Genomic DNA, 13,444 nt, shown 5'->3' on the forward strand with positions numbered 1-13,444 from the left:
ACCACCTGGGTCTGCTGTGAAAAAATGGTCCTTCGGCTCCGTATCACAGGTTTGGGCCAAATCAGTGTTTTGTATTTTAAACGCATCTCCTGACTTCCAGTTGAGTTGCGGAAATTGGACCTGGGACAAATCTGTAAACCGGTGATAAAACAGCATTGCTAGCAGAGCTGAAACCTGTATCAGGAGTAGACCTGGCCCACAGTCAGATACCGTATGTCCGCTACAGGCGGATCTAAAGGCTTTTATGCGGATCCGGCCCAAAGGAAATTGCTATCTGGGATGCGTTCTCTGTCTATGATCTGCAGGGTTAGGGCCTCCTCGACGAGGCGATTACTGGTCCGCGGATAATTTCTGACACAATTAAACGGTATCATTGAAAGAAAAAGAAACTAAACATTTCCCAGAATAGGCAACATTTCTTAATTTATTGTTATAAAATAAAGAGGCATAGCAGTAGGGGGTAGTGGCGTGTGAGCATCTGTGTAAGTTAAACAGTCACCACTGGAGATAACGTGGGTAGCAGCAACAAACAACGTAGCCTTTTTAAAACAACGAACGAAGCGGACTCTTGCTGTCCATGAAAATATACTGGCTAGATCTTGTTAGTGTGGTGAAATGGGTTTACCCTTGAGTCATCTTGATTGACAGGTTATTGATTAGGGGGGCGTGCCCTGGATTGGTATTTAAGGAAGTGGCTTTCGGCTGACGGGTACGTCGTTCAGTCAGTAAAAGGACTTCCTGGTTAGTGACGTGGGATACCGGTAGCTTTGTGTGCGTGTAGGTGAAACCGCTGGCTCAACAGGTAAGCACTGCTTGTTTTCCCATTTGTTTAAATGACTCTCTTTGAGGTGGAATCTTAGCTGTTTGTTCGGTGGTGTGTTTTAGTGCGGTTGGTATTTGCTTTGGAAACTCTCATGCATTACGTCCAGTGGACCGCAACGCGAGAAACTTGTTGGTGTCAGGTAGTCGATCATGCTCAACATACTATTACGGCCTCTCTGCTTCGTCACATATCTAACGTTGTTGTCTGCTTTAGTTTGCTATCAGCAGTAGAGTGGTAAGTGCGTTGTCTCTCCTCCTCGTACCTTTAAGTGGAGCATAGGATCGCCAGCTTTGAGGTATGTATGTTATAGCAACGCTGTGCAGTCTATTTTTAGAACAAGCTGCTAATCGTAATTTTAGCTTTTGTTGTGCTTTACAGATTGGCCTATATGCTGGCTATACTCATCGGCTGTTCCCACGTCCTAAGAGACTGCTGCTTTGTCTCCTTTTAGTGTTTGTCTTGTCATTATTACTCTAGTAATGTCATGTCCAATTATTAGGATATTTGTTTAGTCTGTGATCTTTCTAGCCACTGGCTCTGGCTGGTGCTAGGACTTGTTTTGTTTGTTCCAATGCATGCTTGGGCTATGCAGTGCTGTGTCGCTGTTTCTCTGGCCTAACCTGCATGCACTTTGTACTTTTATTTGTTGGTTGTGGGATAAACCCCGTTCTGCCTGTGTTGCTACTCTGCTTGTTGTGCATGTGTGTGTGTGTGTGTGTGTGTGTGTATGCATGCTGGTTTATAATCCCAATGCTGTGACCAAGATTGCTGTTCTTCCCCGGCTTGGGATAACCCCCAGTCTGTCTGTGTGGCTACCCTGCTTGCTGTGCATGTTGGTGGGTGTGTATGCATGCCGGTTTACAATCCCAATGCTGTGACCAGGGTGGCTGTCCCATTTGACCATTGATCTGGAGCACCAAACCTGCTGCTTAAGATAAGTAGCCATTTGTAGTACTGCTAGCATACCTGGCTTGTAAGATCGACCACTCTGTTAATCAGTGCTTGTGTCTCCTTTTCCCCTCTGTCAGACAGGAGCAGTGTGGCCCACGTGAGCGGAGGACTGAGTTTGTGGTGGAGGCCTTCACTTTCCCTTGCTGTGTGCACATTGAGGTGTCTTTTGCTTGGATTGCAGTGTTTCTCTCACGCATGGTGTATTTTCTGGACCCCCTGCCCTCTGTCCTGCAGTAGTCCGGCTCGCTGTGGTAAGCATCTCCCCTGCTCTAGTTACCCCTCCCCTGAGACCAGGTAACTCGCCCAATAGCAAGGTGCTAGTCAACCCCATAGCTACAGTGCTTATTTAGCAGCCCCCTGGTCACTGTCGGTGGGACCTCTCCATCAGTGTCAATTGTATGGTCATGTTTTAATGTGCAACTGTAATAATTAATGTGTCTTGTTGGAATAAATATTGTTGATGCAACGCATGTCTCCGGCTCCTTGGGTTTTACGAACCTGTGTGCTCTAATTACCCTCAGGGGTTAATCTAGTTTAGTTCCTTGTCCTGGGGGCCGGCCTCCCGTCCCCTAGGTGGCGTAGTCGATGCAACAAATTCTCATTCACCTCTTCCCTGCCACATTAGGCATGTTTAAGTTGGGCTAATGAACATGTTGCATTCTATACAGCCTGATTATGTCATTCTTTAAGCTACATAGCCTGTCTCCAGTTTTCCTCAATTTGACTAATTAAGAAGGGATAATAAGATATTTGACCGGCATATCATCAAAATGTCCGGAAAACAAAACCTCTGCCGGTCACTTTGACCGGCACCATTTTTTTCTAGCGGAAACTCTGGGCCGGGAGTCAGGTCCACTCCTTTTTTCACTATTATTTCCCATTATCTTATACCTTGGGCCATAAGTTGATAATGACCATCCCCAACTCGGCCCCGTTTGGTCTCAGGGGCCAAAAAACACCCTTTTTGTGAAAAGCTTTTGGCGGAATGATGTAATTGTGACAATTTATGTAGCTGTAGTACCTTAATAGTCATATAACCCTAAACTTTTGCATGGTGTATCCTAACACATATAGGGGAAATTAGCAGAAAAAGGTCAGGGGATTACTGCCTTTTTGCTGTCAAATAACCCCCTCAACATACCCCAAAAGCCAAAAAAAAATCTGCCTGACAAATTGTCATTAAAAGTGATAATTTTCAAACATTTTATTGTACATATCACTGCCTCCAATGTACATGGAAAAACTTCCCAGGTTTGTAAGCTTCAACTTAAGTCCAAGATGACCTTTCTATCTAGAGGATTACAGCTGGTATAACCAAAGTTCCCTACTGTACCTCAAATTGGAGAAAACAGAATTTTCATGTCTAGAGGGGAGCTCTGTGGTCAAAAGGCAGCCTCGACATATTCTGGAGTAGGCCTAAGTGTTACAGCTCCTACACACAGTTGCATTGTGGGCAGCTGTGGCCCACTGGTTAGCACTCTGGACTTATAACCGGAGGGTTGCTGGTTCGAGCCCCGACCAGTGGGCCACAGCTGAAGTGCCCTTGAGCAAGGCACCTAACCCCTCACTGCTCCCCGAGCGCCGCTGTGGTTGCAGGCAGCTCACTGCGCCGGGATTAGTGTGTGCTTCACCTCACTGTGTGCTGTGTTTCACTAATTCACGGATTGGGTTAAATGCAGAGACCAAATTTCCCTCCCGGGATCAAAAGAGTGTATATATACTTATACATACTTTCCGTCAACCAGCATGCCAGTGGGTGTTCCCGACGGTAGCTATGCAAATGACTTGAAGTATAACCGTAATATGATTGGTTGGTGCCGTCTGCAGATTGGCTTGATTTGGCCGGTGCCTTCTGTCGGTGCAGCAACAGCTGAACTTCTCAACGCGAGCGACGGGAGAAATGCAACGCACATTTCCACCCGCAATTCAGTTCGGCCACGGATGCCCATGTAAAGTGAATGGGACGCAACGCACGCAACTGTGTGTAGGACCCGTTACACTTTGGTGTGGTGAGGATGGGTGTCTTTATGTTGCTCAGGGCCTGTGATATATCTTCGGGGCAGCCCCGTAGTCAGAAGGCAGCCTGGACATATGTTAGGCCTGCTAGATTATGGCAAAAATCACGATCACAATTATTTTGGACAAAATTGTAATCACAATTATTGATTAACAAGTTTTCATGGGGTTGGGGAGGGGTACCTTAGCCTTATCTGTTATTTCCACCACCCCAGAAAAATATCACTAATGAAAATATGAAAACCAAGTGAAGTTAAATATAAAATAAGTCTTAAATTCTAAATCCATAACGGCACAAACAGCAACAGTTGGTTGTGATTAGGCCTACATACTGTGGTGTGTGGCATATTCAGACATTTTGGATTACATCCAATGACATGTTTGCTGATGATCTGATAAAAATGCCCTTTTCTTTAGAATACTACTTCTGTCATGTGTAGGTTTGCCTACATCACTGCCAAGTACAGGGTGGGCTGGGGCAAAAGGGACGAGTGCCCAAGAGACAGTTCTAACAGGGGGGTGCCTACATGGGCATCTGCTGCTGCTCTTCTCTCTTCTCTCTGATCTCTCCTCTCTACAGCAGTTGGCTCTCCATAGCAGCATATTAGCAGCTTTTCTCCTTGTAGTGACTGTCTTAACACAAATCAGACACTCGACAGGGTGAGGGCTAGATCCTGTTTTTGACGCGCTATAGGCCTGTCCACTTCGAATAAAGTTGAAGTCCACAACGTTTAGAATCCTTTGGGTGGTGTTCCCATTTAATAGCGAATGTAGGTTACACAGTTCAGAGTATAGGCAAACGTGAGGGCTAATCTAGTTGTGGCGTGCCAGCGGTAAAAACCGTGCGATCTCCCTGCCACCCTAGCATCATTACCCGCCCGCTACACCTGTGAATTAATTACCTGGCGCGCCTGTGCCACCGTGACCTATGACCTAGCTACTGTAACACAAGCACACTGCCCTCTAGTGTAGACCACCACCACCACATCAACAATAGCTAATGGCTCCCACACTCCTTCTCTCCTACATCTTTTTATTTGTTATCTTTTCTTGGCTCTGCTTCACCTGCCAAAGCAGCACTGGTTGAAACCACTAGTTGATGGCTGGATAGCTAATAGTTTCACGCTGGTCGGAGTGTTTAGTTTTTTTGAAGGTTGCAACTTTAACTTTTACTAAATCTGCTGGCGGGCCTGATCTGGCCCCCGGGGCCTTATGTTTGACACCCCTGCTCTAGGTCTTGGAAAATATGTTTCATAATCCATTGGGAGGGACTGAAGGAGCAAACAATTAGTGTTAATGATCTCACGGTAGCGTTCGTGTTTGCCTAATATTACGAACATATGTTGGAGTCAGTGTTACTCTTGGAGTGTAGAGAGTGGTGAGGTTGGGTGTCTGCATGCTGCCCAGGGTCTAGGAGAGGTCTACAGGGCAGCCCAGTGGTCAGAAGGCAGCCTGGACATGCACTATATTGCCAAAAGTATTGGGTCACCTGCCTTGACTCGCATATGAAAAACCATGACAGGCTCTCAGTCTCCACTCTAATTCATCCCAAAGGTGTTCCATCGGGTTGAGGTCCAGACTCTGTGCAGGCCAGTCAAGTTCATCCACATCCGCCACAGCATGGACACCTGACTGTGAGCACAGCTTCGAGGCATTGAAGGCCAAGTTGGTCTCCGCTGATTTCTTGTGTCCCTTTATCTTGGAGGTTGAGGCTAGTTTTAACGGCCTGGGAGCAGTTCTTTCACAGGAGCAGGAAAAAGGGGTTATACCCATAGCCTATGCCAGCAGAGGTCTTCGGCCCACTGAGCACAATATGAACAATTACAGTTCAATGAAACTGGAATTCCTTGCGCTCAAGTGGGCCATGACTGGAAAAACTTAGGGAATACCTCCTCGGTCAGAAATGAGTGGTCTTTATGGACAACAATCCATTGAGCTACCTCCAGTCGGCCAAACTTGGGGCTACAGAACAACGGTGGGCAGCTCAGCTTGCTGCATTTGACTTTGAGATCAAATACAGATCTGGACGCAGTAATAAGAATGCAGATGCATTGTCACGCCATGTCTGGTCATGACTTGGGGGAACATACACTCCCTGGTACTGCTGTCCTTTGCAGCAAGCTTCAGTGACACAACCCCAAGTTTGCGCTACCCAATTTATGGTCACAGTCCTTCCATCTCACTCCCCCTCTGACATTCGCTCCTTGCAGGAGGCTGACCCCCTCCTGCAGGAGGTTCTGATATTCTGGAAGAGGCAAGTCCCACCGACTCCAGAAGAGAAACGACGGGCCCCTACGAGTGTGGCAATGCTGTTACGTCAGCCTGGTAGAGAGGGAGGGGTTGTTACACCCGGGACGGGAAAGAAGAGTATCTCCAACTCCTTTTGCCAGCTATCTTGAAGCCAGATGTCCTGACGCAGTTGCACCAGGAACATGGCCACCAGGGCATTGAGGGAACTACCAAATTGGTAAGGTCCCGATGCTATTGGCCGGGGATGTCTACCGACATCAAACAGTGGTGCCAAGAGTGTGGACGGTGCCAAGTAGCAAAACATCCCGGGACTAGGTCACACAGTTTCATGGGCCACTTGTTGGCTTCTAGGCCAAATGAAATCTTGAGAATGTCCTGGTCATAACTGATGTGTTCAGCAAATTCACTCAGGCAGTTCCTATCTGGGATCAGTGTGCGCCTACGGTGGCGCGTGTCTTGCTGAATGAGTGGTTTTACAAGTTTGGTGCTAGTCGACGAAAAGAAAGACATGACTTGCGGGATGTACAACTGGAAGTGGGCCAATTGGTTCTTCTACAGGACTGTGGCATTAGAGGCCGCCACAAGATTCAGGACATTTGGAGCTGTGTGAGCTACCAGGTCCTCAAAGTCCCAAACAGTGGGGGAGTAGTCTACAACCCCAAAACAGAAAAAGTTGGGACGTTGTGTGAATAAAAACAGAATGACATAATCTGCAAGTCTCTTAAACTCATATTTAGTTGCAAAAAGGACACAGACAACATATCAAACGTTAAAAATGACAAATTTGACTATTTCATGGAAAATATATGTTAATTTTGAATTTGATACCAGCAACAGGTTTCAAAAAAAGTTGGGACGGGGATAACAAAATGTTGGAAAAGTTGTGTAATGATAAAGAAAACAAACGAAGAATGTTTCACAACTAATTAGGGTAACTATGGCAACACGATTGGGTATGAAAAAAGAGCATCCCAGAGAAATTGTGACATATTTAGGGAGTTCATCATCTACATGACATTGCAGTAGTCAACAGTATGAAAACATTCAGAGAATCCAGAAAAATCTTTGCAAACAGGGAAAAGAGCTGAAAAACACATTGGTTGGCTCAGGACAACCTCCGATAACCATTATCTATGTGCCCAGTTTGATACTCAATTCAAAAACTGCAGCCAAAATTGTATTGAGACATGTTACAGAAAATACCACCCTCTTATCTGGGCCTGAGCTTGTTTAAAATGGACTGAGGTAACATGGAAAAAGGTCCTGTGGTTAGACCAATCAAAGTTTGCCATTCTTTTTGGAAATCATGGACTCATCTGGGCTAAAGAGGAGAGGGCCTATCCAAGTATCCAACCTATCCAACTTGTTTTAGTGCTCAGTTTGAAACCCAACATCTATGACGGTGTGGAGGAGCATTCGTGCCTACCTCAAAGCAAAGCACAATCAATTCCGAATGATGTACACAGGTTTTGAGCAACATATACTACCATCCAGGCAATGTCTTTTCCAGGGACGACCTTGAATATTTCAGGAAAACAATGCCAAAATAAATTCTGCACATATTTAAATAGTATTCCTCCATAGAGGAAGAGTCCAGGTGCTAAGATGGCTTGTCTGTAGTCCAGATTTGTGAAATTAGGTGCATAATGGAATGGAAAGCATGGCTAAGAATACCCCATACTGTTGAGCAACTGAAATCCTATATCGGGGAATAATGGGACAACATTTCATTATCAAAACTGTAGCAAATGGTCTCCTCAGTTCCTAAACATTTACAGAATTGTGTTAAATGAAGAGGTAAAGCAGTACAGTGGTAAACATGCTCCCGTCCCAACTTTTTCAAAGTCAAATTCAAATATAAAGTTAACGTATACTTTCCATGAAATAGTCAATTTTCATTTTCAACATTTGATATGTTGTCTTTTTTGCTGCTAAATATGGGTTTACAAGACTTGTATATTATGACATTCTGTTTTTATTTGCATTTTACACAACATCCCAACTTTTTCTGTTTTGGGGTTGTACACCATTGCCCTCATAGACGCAGTGCACAAGGTTAAACAGGTGCACCGAGACCTCTTGAAACCTCTGGAGGGAGCTGGAGGGAGCAGAGCAGAGCATAGGATCGCCAGCTTTGAGATTGGCCTATATGCTGGCTATACTCATCGGCTGTTCCCACGTCCTAAGAGACTGCTGCTTTGTCTCCTTTTAGTGTTTGTCTTGTCATTATTACTTTAGTAATTTCATGTCCAATTATTTGGGATAACCCCCAGTCTGTCTGTGTTGCTACCCTGCTTGCTGTGCATGTGTATGTTAGCGTGTGGGTGTGTATGCCGGTTTACAACCCCAATGCTGTGACCAGGGTTGCTGTTATGGCTTGACCATTAATCCGTGCTGAGCTGGAGCACCAAACCTGCCGCTTAAGATAAATAGCCATTTGTAGTACTGCTTGCATACTTGGCTTTTTTAATCAATCACTCTGGCCACAGGGAAGAGTGCCACCTACTGGCCAGCCACCAACACTGCTTCGTGTGTGTGCATGTGCATACATGCGTACATATGTCTACTGTGTGTGTATGTGTCATACGTATGATTACTGTGTGTGTGTGTGAATATCTGTTTGTGTGCATATGGAATTGGTTAACATGACCCTCGGACGCAAACATACGCAAAAAATTGGTCATCCTAGGCCCTACAGTTCTCAAGATATTCACAGAAAACTCTGTTTGTGTACGATCACTAAATGTACACATGGCATGCATTCAGAGGGTGTCATAATGATCCTACACTTTCAATTTCATGACGTTTTGACCAGGTCAGCCAGAGATATTGTGATTTAAAACACCTAATTTTTTGCTTTTTAATTTTTAACTAGGTGGCGCTATACATGAAATGAGTGGTTATGGAATGGGTTGACATGGCCTCTTAAGATCAACATACAAAAAAAAGGTGGTCCTCCTAAACCCTACGGTTCTCGAGATATTCACAGAAAACTGTGTCTGCCCTACCCTCCTTTCGGGGGGGTCCAGTCCAGCGGGGGGGGGGCTACAGATCAAAACGAAAAACGATGGTTCCATGCTATCCATGTGGGGCTACATGCCCACCAAGTTTCGTGTACCCCGGTCTTTCAGTGTCCCGAGAATCCTTGACGGAAAATTGGCCATTCGGAAAAAAAATAGACAAACAGGAATTTGCACTGAGATGTATAGCTTATTCACTGAATATTCCTCCATTAGAGATTACTGACAGGTGTTTTTATAAATATCTGTGAACTTTCCGGAGCTCTGAATTGCAGAGGATCACACAATTATTGAAGTAGGCTGCATTATGGCTTTGTCAATCAACAGCGACGTGCGATTTCAACAGCTAACAGGACTTTTTCTGCAATTGTCAAACCATGTAGCCCAATGAACGCCTATGTACATAGACAAAACAAAAAGTGCAGTCATGCTGTGTTCATGAGCGTAGGGCGTAAGGTAGGCTCAGGTCTACGTCCCGTAGTAGCCTATATTTTAAGTTAACGTCTTTAATGACAAGAGACCGCACAGGGGATGGAGATTAAATTACAATGCCACATATGGCAGACACCTTCAGATATTAGAGACCCCCTCAGACATTTGACTTTGTTGCTTTCATGGGAGCCAGTCCTCACTCTATGCTCCCTCTGGCTCCCACTGCTTAAGCCTTGTGTGCACAGATGGAATTTTGGCTTTTTGGCTTTTAAGTCTACCCAAGACTATTCCCATCAGTTGTCAAACATGCAATGGTCGGATTAATTAGGCTTCGGAGCAATGGACTTATGTTGTTGGAAAAATGAGAAATGCCAAATGCGGGAAAAGTTGAGGTTTAAGATAATGTTCACTGTGATTTCTTTCACGTTTCTTCCACAATAGCACTATTGTTTTATTTCTTTATTCAGAGCTAATGACAGTCAGTTGGCTTTTGCGGAAAGAAATAGGCCATAGCCTACATTAGAACACTTTCAACTCCTTGCCTATGATTACAATGAATTTGGATTAAAATACAAATTTTTGTGCTGTTCTTATCAATGAAGACGTCAATTTTAGTTGCTTATTACATAATGCACCATATTATTAAAATAAAAAAAATCCCGCAGCACCCGCATTTTGTAATAACAACCACAGTATGTAATAGCTTATTAGATAATGCAGCAAAATGTATTACACATTACATATTACACACAAGCAATGATGACCACACTGACACCTTCCAAATGAATGTGTCAAGTGCTGAACTCTACTGTGTGTGTGTGTGTGTGTGTGTGTGTGTGTGTGTGTGTATGTGTGTGTGTTATGACTATGTTGTATTTTTACCCTTTGCAAAACTGTATTTTATCCATTACATGCTGTGGAACTGTTGCTAAGCAGCTGTATAGGGATTGGCTGTAAGGCTAAAGCCTAGAGCCAATAAGGAACCTCTGCTGCTGCAACCAATGTAAGAAAGGAAGTGCTCAGGTGATTGGCTCTTGACACTGTTGCTGTAGCCAATGACTGGCAGCTTCACCTGTCTAGCTGGGTGTGGCTTCACCTGTCTAATTGGAACATGATTGGCTCTTGATTGTGATGCTGGAGCCAGTCTGAGGAGGGGACCAGCTATATAGCCTTTCTTCTTGACAGTATGGGGGAATCCAGACGGGACACAGACGAGGAGAGGGGCACAGACGAGGAGAGGGGCACAGTGACGGGTGCCTGACTGCAGCAGGTGGCCTGGTGGAACATCGCCCACGACTGGTGCCTTATACATCGCTCTCCAACCTCCTACTAAAGGTAGTGATGGGTAAATGAAGCCTCGAACGCTACTCAACACATTTCCCTAATGTGCCGAAGCATTGAAACATGGATGACAAGGAAAACACAGCGACATCTGGTGGTTTGCATAAATTATCGCATCCACGGACTATTGAAAAGAATGCCTACAACGTTCAACACAATGCCAAAGCTTCGCAATGTTCTCATTCATTACATTAAAAGTGTTGCAAGAAATTTGCATTTGTTTGTCTCAATTCAATACAATAAAATACGATTAGGCAACATAATGCCATCAAGATTGGTGTTTCCGTGGAGGCGTGAAATCATGTGTTATCCCAGTCAATGATCCAATCGGTCTCCCATCCACTTAACGCCCGCTGTAGAAACTACTTAGCTTCTGAACCAGGACGAAGTATTATCAACCTCAACACGCTATGGACGAGAGTGAAAAGTAAACGACCAGGTGCCTAATTAAACCAAACCCTATATGGCCCGACATGTTTTGACGTTTCATGAATCAAACTTTCAATAAAAGGAAAATATTATGTCAGCCATTATTGTTAAGCCTACATAGAAATTATTAGCCTGTATTGCTTTTAAATTACATGATTGAAGTTGAGACAAGATTGCAACACAGACACGTTTTAATGTCATTGTTCTAAATGGCAAAGCTTTAGGCTAGGCCTAGGCTATTTCTTTATTTCTATGTGCATGATATTATGGATTATGGACATTTTCCGGAAAGAAAAGAACGTAAATTCCCAAACAGAGAAAGCATCCTGTATAAAACAGGGGGTGCCCTGGTTTGCGCAATTCAAAGCCTTTGAGTCAGATTCCGAAGCAGTCACGTGGGTGTGTGTCCTAAACGAAGCTTCAGACGTCACACTCACAAACTGAGGCCTCGTTTGTCATCAGTCACGTGATTTTTATGGAAACGACACAAGCCTCAAACCGGGGCTTCATCTGGCACGCCCCTTTCTGCTCGACACAAGCTCCGAAGCCTCGCTTCATTGGGCACATCACTAACTAAAGGGAAGTGCTCCATTCGTCCTGCATGTGTGTGATTATTTGCAGTTCTGGTGCATAGCTGGCTTTCCCTAAGGGCTGGTCTTCTTTGATTTCAGGGCCAGACAAGCGACCAAGGGACTGGTACATCTCCAGACGGCCGACGACCGAGCGTGGACCTGGACTGTGCATTTGCGTTTCTTTTCCTGGTCGGCGAGAGAAAGCCGACCAGGACGGACTCTTTTATATCATCATGGACCTGGGACTGGTTGCACTGGTCGTGCTGCCTTTGGCTTGGACTGGGGACTTGTGGGGGGATGCCTTTTGTGTGAGCTTGACTTGCCGTGTTGCTGTGCTCTTGATATGTCTGTGTGAGCTTGACTTGCCGTGTTGCTGTGCTCTTGATATGTCTGTGTGAGCTTGACTTGCCGTGTTGCTGTGCTCTTGATATGTCTGTGTGAGCTTGACTTGCCGTGTTGCTGTGCTCTTGATATGTCCTTACATGAACTGATGTTTTCCACATTGAGTTGATTGATGTGTCACTGGGTTATTGGGTAGCATTCTCACCATTAGCTCCCACAAAGTCATTAGTAGAGTGCTGTGCTGCCTTGCCTGCCACCTTGGTCAAGAGTTTTGTGCTAATAAACCTGTTTACCAACATATCTGTTTGTTGTGGTGCAAATTGGGAGGACTAACCAAGGCGGGTGTTATAGGCCCCACGACAGATGCACAGATTAACATTACCCAAATGTTACTCTTACCTGATCACGTCACATCCGAGTCAATGGGCTAAATATATCATGGAAATCTTATGAAGTCTACATCAAACGTCACTTTTCTATACAAGTTGCGAAGTATTCGTAATCACTGAGTTTAACACTGGGAGGTAAACTAGCCTACATTCAGCTGACCCGTATTTGTGTAACCTGGAACGGTTGGACATTCCCAGTAGCAAAAGATGAGAAATCATCTGCAAAGGTTACATCGTAAAACAAATACATTTTTAAAATTATTTGCTCGACCATGTTCTGTCTTTTTGGCACTGGAGTAGCCCATTGACTCAAATGTGATGTGATCAGTTAAAAGGGTTTGGAACAAAAACGACAATGCTGCTTTGCGATTGCTGGACTTTTATTGTGACAAGTTGTCGTCATTCTGTCTTCCACATTCATGAAAGGTTTGGTATGAATGTTGAGTCATGTCTCATGAAACAGCCATGAATGCTTTATGTGCAGTTTATGACAGCTGCTATGAATGTGTTATGATAATTTTAACATACTTTAATTATGAATCAATTGTCTGTATCTGTAAAAGTACAAATAAGAGCAGTAGCCTATACAGCTCAATGGAGACATGGCTTTGGTAAGAGTGTGGGCATCATTAATTTCAGAATTCTAATTGGCTGCAGGCATGTCTGTAGGCAGAATTGGATTGGTTGCAAGGGCGTATGTGTCATTGTTTTCAGGATTCTTATTGGCTGTTGACATGTCGGTAGGCAGTATCGGATTGGTTGCAAGAGAGTATGTGTCATTTGTTTCAGAATTCTGATTGGCTGCTGGCATGTGTGTAGGCTGCATCGGATTGGTTGCAACTGAGTAAATCAAAAGAGAATTGATGTCCACAGGTTCAG

The 13,444-nt window shown here is 44.5% G+C and overlaps 1 long non-coding RNA gene across 1 annotated transcript; it reads left to right on the forward strand.

Moving 5' to 3' along the window:
• Positions 1 to 1,088: 1,088 nt before the first annotated feature.
• LOC125287423 lies at positions 1,089 to 12,519 on the forward strand. Its single transcript, XR_007192359.1, has 3 exons — positions 1,089 to 1,118; positions 1,202 to 2,025; positions 11,934 to 12,519. It is a non-coding gene; the product is annotated as an uncharacterized LOC125287423 (long non-coding RNA).
• The last annotated feature ends 925 nt before the right edge of the window (positions 12,520 to 13,444 follow it).

This window comes from Alosa alosa, chromosome 22, assembly GCF_017589495.1.
Source record: "Alosa alosa isolate M-15738 ecotype Scorff River chromosome 22, AALO_Geno_1.1, whole genome shotgun sequence".
NCBI classification, from domain to species: Eukaryota; Metazoa; Chordata; class Actinopteri; order Clupeiformes; family Clupeidae; genus Alosa; species Alosa alosa.